Source organism: Dasypus novemcinctus, chromosome 6 (assembly GCF_030445035.2).
Source record: "Dasypus novemcinctus isolate mDasNov1 chromosome 6, mDasNov1.1.hap2, whole genome shotgun sequence".
Lineage (NCBI taxonomy): Eukaryota > Metazoa > Chordata > Mammalia > Cingulata > Dasypodidae > Dasypus > Dasypus novemcinctus.
In genome coordinates this window covers 1300767-1307086 of record NC_080678.1, presented here as the reverse complement: position 1 = coordinate 1307086, position 6320 = coordinate 1300767, and positions in this window count along the sequence as shown.

The following is a 6320-nucleotide window of genomic DNA, read 5'->3' as shown; positions in this document are numbered from 1 at the left end:
TTGACCCAGTGGTTAGGGCGTCCGTCTACCATATGGGAGGTCCGCTGTTCAAACCCCGGGCCTCCTTGACCCGTGTGGAGCTGGCCATGCGCAGTGCTGATGCGCGCAAGGAGTGTCATGCCACGCAAGGGTGTCCCACGCGCAAGGGTATCCCATGCGCAAGGAGTGCGCCCGTGAGGAGAGCCGCCCAGCGCGAAAGAGGGAGCAGCCTGCCCAGGAATGGCGCCGCCCACACTTCCCGTGCCGCTGACAACAACAGAAGCGGACAAAGAAACAAGACGCAGCAAATAGACACCAAGAACAGACAACCAGGGGAGGGGGGAAATAAAATAAATAAATAAATCTTTAAAAAAAAAAAGGCAAGCAACCCAATTAAAACATGGGCAAAAGATTTGAATTGACATTTTTCCAAAGAGGAACTACAAAAAGCCAAAAAGCACATGAAAGGATGCTAACCTCACTAGCTGTTAGGGAAATGCAGATCAAAACTACAATAAAATATCATTGGGAGTTCCAGGAAAATGGCACTAAAGTAGGTAGGCAGAGTCTGACTGTCTCACAAAATGTGGAGAGAAGGCAGGGACCTATCTAAAGGAGCTGCTTGGTATATATATAGAGAGAGAATGGGAAAGTGAGTCATTTAGGGGAGTACTGGAAAGATAAAGAAGCCAAAGGTAAACTGTGAGTTGCTCCCCCTTGTGGCTGGAAATGGCACATATACCCCGCATTCAGGGCAGGGAGATTGCTGTTGCAATGAGTGATGCTTTATCCAATCAGTCGAATGCCATAAAAGGGAAATTATTTCAGCATTCAGAGAGAATTTCCCACCTTGTCTTTTGACAGCAAATGTCTTCCAGAAAGTCATCAAGATCCTTCACTGGACTTTCATTGGAGCCCTGGTTTGCAGCCTGCCTACAGAACCTGGACTTGTGCATCCCCAAAGTCACATGAGAGACACTTACAAAATCTCATACTATTGACAGATATCTCCTGTTGATTCAGAAAATAACTTCAAATTGTCACAGTGCCTAAGTGTGGATCCCTTATATTCATCTGCCTGGAGTTTGGTAGATACTTAAAATCTGAAGACTCCTGTTTTTCTTTCATTAAAAAAATATATTCTTCTATTATATCCCTTGTTTATTTCTTCTCCCAAATTGTCTCTGTTCTCTACTTGTAAAAGTCCTATCCGGAAGGTGTTGGAGCCATCTTCTTTATCTCTTAACTCCCTCTTTTCTTTCTCTTATGCACAGGTGACTTCTCAATTGCTCTTAGCTGTCACTCTCTCTCTCTTTGCTCAACCTCCATTCTCTCTTTACTTCTACATGAAGGGAGATTTTCTTGATTTTATCTTTCACATCACCAGCTAGTCTTCAGTGTAGTTGATTCTATTACTCAAAACACTCTTCAACCATTTTATTCACCATTCACTTTTTTTTTAAGATTTATTTTATTTATTTCTCTCTCCTTCCCCTCGCCCCATTTGTCTGTTCTCTGTGTCCATTTGCTGTGTGTTCTTCTTTGTCCACTTCTGTTGTTGTCAGTGGAACTGGGAATCTGTGTCTCTTTTTGTTGCGTCCTCTTGCTACGTCAGCTCTCCATGTGGGTGGTGCTGCTCCTGGGCAGGCTGAACTTTCTTTCGTGCTGGGCGGCTCTCCTTATGGGGTGCACTTCTTGTGCATGGGGCTCCCCTATGCGGGGGACACCCCTGCATGGCACAGCACTCCTTGCGTGCATCAGTGCTGCTCATGGCCAGCTCCACACTGGTCAAGGAGGCCCAGGGTTTGAACCATGGACCTCCCATGGGGTAGGTGGACACCCTATCCACTGGACCAAAATTATAACATGTATTCAGAAAAGTAAATAATCATAATTGTATGATCAGGGAAGCGGACTTGGCCCAGCGGTTAGAGCATCTGTCTACCACATGGGAGGTCCATGGTTCAAATCCTGGGCCTCCTTGACACATGTGGAGCTGGCCCACACGCAGTGCTGATGTGCGCAAGGAGTGCCGTGCCACACAGGGGTGTCCCAGCGTGGGGGAGCCCCACGCACAAGGAGCACGCCCCATAAGGAAAGCCTCCCAGCGTGAAAGAAAGTGCAGCCTGCCCAAGAATGGTGCCGCCCACACGGAGAAATGGCACAAGAAGATGACGCAGCAAAAAGAAACACAGATTCCTGTGCTGCTGACAACAACAGAAGCGGACAAAGAAGATGCAGCAAATAGACACAGAGAACAGACAACCGGGGTGAGGGGGTGGGGAGAGAAATAAATAAATAAATAAATAAATAAATGTATGATCAATGAATTATCACAAAATGAACATTGGTATTTAACCCCTACTCAGATTAAGAACTAGAACATTTCCAGCACCAAAGAAGTCTCTTCTTGTCCTCTTCCCCTGATATTATTCTTTGCCTCTTCCCAAGGTACCCAAGATTCTGATATTTAACACTGTATTTTAATTTTTGCTGCTTTTGAACTTCATATAAATAGAATTATACAGTAAGCATTCTTTAGTATCTGGCTTCATTCATTCAAAATTATGTTTTTCAAGTTTATACATGTTGCTGCATGTAGAAGTGGTATATTCATTTTTATTGCTATATAACATTCCATTTTATGGGTATATTACTAGCACAGAGTAGGTGTTCATTAGATATTAAGCAAGCGTAAACTATTTCAATTCATTTGTGACCAAAGCAAGTCTGGGCATGAACTACAGTCACAAACATCTCTAACATGGGGATATTTTCAGGCATGAGTAGATTTCGCCAAGGGAAAAGTATTAGGACATTACGATTTTCACTTCCACTTAAGATATATAGGAAGCTAAAAAGAATGCTTTCCTACAACAAGAAAAAGCCAGATACACTACAAAATCAAACTTTCCTTGAACCTGTCAGAAAGCCAAGGTCACTGGAAAACTATGTAGCCTGAATTCCCAGGAGCGACAGGCTCTCTTAAAGAAGAACAGTGCAGAAAGCAGCTCACCCTGCAACAGAGCATGGAGGAAGTGGAGAGAAGAAATTGGCCAAAATGTTCATGAATATTTGGAGGCCAAGTTTGTGCTGGTGTGTCAAACTAGAATAGCTGGGCCCCAGATACAAGGGCGTGGGAGTTGGTGAGAGAAAAAGGAGAGCCCTCTTCCCCAATGATACAGCATGCAGAGCACATGGGTTAAGCATAAAACCCCACAGCCCTGCCTACACCCTTCTCCCTCAAAATGCAGAAGTTTTAAGCTGAGGAGGAAGGACAGCAAACACTATCATTCCAGAGCACAAGTGAAGACCCACTGTGACTGGGGAAGTGTAGAAGACCTGTACCCTTGAGGGAAGGGCAAGAAGCAATCCAAGCCCAGGATCCCATAATGATAACAAACAGAGGTCTTCTACCCCTGGGGTTAGGGGGAGAGGCAGGGATCTCCCACACAGAGTTTGGCCACCATAGGCAGAGGGGCAGGAAGCCTGAGGCCCAGGCACAAGAACCTGCTAAAGACTGAAGCTAGACCAGGATGACAGAGAATCCTGCAGCCCCTTCCCAAGATCCTAGCACTAAGTAATGAGAAGCTGTGGTCTACACTTGGGAAGGGCAAGAGCAAGGAGGACATGCCATGATGGCTAAAAGCTGAGTGTGGAATGCTAAAATTGATAAAACCTTCCAATAACCCAGGCGCCCCCCCCATGCACAAAGTGACAGCAGCCCATTATGGAAGGAATTTGAGGCCTGTGGTCCAATGAAGGTGATAATAGCAAAGGAAAATCCCAAACTCAGTTCATCTACAGGCTAGACAGTCTCAATCCTTCACACTAATGGCCTGACAGAATAAAAGGCAGGTCCATTTCTAGGTGTAAATGCTATTTATTTCTGTCTCTTCTATTCTATATACCATATTTAGCATTGAAAAAAAAATTAGAAAAAAAACACACAGAAAAACACAGCCCATTGTCAAGAAACAAAGAAATCAATAGACCCAGACTCAGAGATGATCAGATGTTGGAACTCTCAAGCAGGGACTTTAAAAATCATTGTGATTTAATATGTTAAAGAATCTAACATTCTTTAAGTGGAAAAGGTGGCCTGCATGCATGAACACAGGGGCAAATGCTAGAAGTAAAAATCGTGAGATGAAAATATCAGATGAAAAATTATTTGATGGGCTTGTCAGTAAATTTGACTCAGCTAAGGAAAGAAAATTGTGCTTAGTGCCTAGTGTGTTTCTCTAAATATTACAGTATTGTTCTAGTTCACTAAAAGCTGCTGAAAGCAATATACCAAAAATGGGCTGGGTTTTATAATGGGGATTTATTAGGTTGCAAGTTTACAGTTCTGAGGCTGTGAAAGTGTTCAAACCAAGGCACCATCCGACCGCTTTCTCCCTGAAGACCAGCACATGAGCATCTGCTGGTCTCTCCCTTTCTTCCCAGGTTTTGTTGATTTTAGCTCCTTGCTCTCATGGCTTTCTCTCTCTGCTCCTCTGGCTTTTTCTCTTGTTTCTGTGTATTCATTACATTTATAAAGGACTTCAGTAAGAGGATTAAGACTCACCCTGGATCATGCTCTACTGAAGTAACCTAATCAAAAGAAGTTCCCGTGTACAGTAGGTTCGCATCCACAGGAATGGATTAGCCCTAAGGACATGACTTTCTAGGGTCCATTAAAGTCCCAAACTAGCACAAATATGATTATAAAAATATCCATATGTGATTCATATTTTATTCCTATAAATTTGAAGTTAGTTTTCTAAGAGTGCATTTCATTCATATAAACCATATTATAATCTGTCTTTAAAAGCATATTGGTACAATACAAGAATTTGAAAGGGTAAAAAATGATCAAAGCTAATTTTTATAAGTAAGAGTTTCTTCACCCTTCAATGGGAATCTGAGAACCAGGTTATGATCTTACATTTTTCTGTAAGTGACCTTGGATCCTACCAACATCTCTACAGCTCATCTACATTAAGGCTCTGAAACTGGTTTCATATATAGATCCAGAGCCAAGGTCAGAGTTCATAGGTGAGGGGCATAATTTACAGTTCAGGATCAGGCATTATAGTTGGGATCATGGATGGGGATCAGAATCGAGGGTTTAGGGATAAGATTGCATTCAAGTTTCAAGGATACAAGGGTAGCATCAAGATTAGGGCTCCTCCCCCTTTGCTCTCAAGAGGTGCTCTTTGGAGCCGTTACTCTCCAGGCCTAGCCTCCTCCCCGTGCAGCCAGGCAAGGGAACCCCACATTCATAGCATACCCACAGAGCAGAATGAGCATGTCTCCTGGACGGTTTATTAGACCACGCCTAGGAAAATGCCTCCTGGCTGGGCTTGATGAATGCAAGGCTTTGACTTCAGTGTTCTCATTCTCACCTTCCATCCACTGCTCCCCACAAGAAATGTGCAAAACTATTCACCTAAATGTTCTGGCATTGTATTGTGAAGTGCTTTTCTCAGTAAGGCTTATATAGGAAAGGAAAGATTGGCATACCTTCTGCATGTAAAATTTGTGTCCCAGAGAGTGAAAATCACTTGCTCAAGTTGCACAGCTATCCAGTGCTAAGCCTTGAGTAGAACCAGAATGCTCTTCTCAGCTTTTACTGCAACCCCCAACAGCCCCCACCCATGCTGCTCAGACCCCTTCTCCTCTCCTCTCCTCACTGGCTTTTCCTCGCCATCCCATCTTCAGCTCATGATCTGCATATTGCCTGCATCAAGCAGTAAAAGGTGTCCTGATATGGCAAGAATATGTGTAAAATTAGCTTCCCACTGGACTGAGGTGGATATGTCAGACCAAAGAAAGACTCAGACCAGTCCAGCTTTGCAAGTAATGAGCATTTGTTTAGGGGACTTACATGGGGACCTCATCCTCAGCAGCAGGAAGACAGACAGCGTTTTCTGAGCTCAATCATTGAAGCTCCCTGCAAATTGAGAGAGATCTTTTATAATGCATGCTACTTGCGGATAGGGAAGGTACCTGAAGGACAATAGGATTGCTAAAGGACACAGTGCTACAAGATTTACTGACCAGTCACTGGTTCACAACCAGTTCCTGAGGCTTGCCTTTTTAACTACTCTGGAATGCAGCTGCAATTTGGGGAGGGGGAAAGAGCAGGAAGGGTTGGGGGAGAAAATGCAAAGTCATATATACCACAAAGGGGGGGAACATGGGAGAATCATGAGTGGAAGCCCTCACTTTCACTCTTATTCGGCTAGATTAGGAGACACCTAACTCCAAGGGAGACAGAGAAATTAGTTGTGTGCCTCCCCAAAAAAGAAGAAACCTATGTGGTGAACAACTAGCTCATCTCTGTTCCAAGCTCA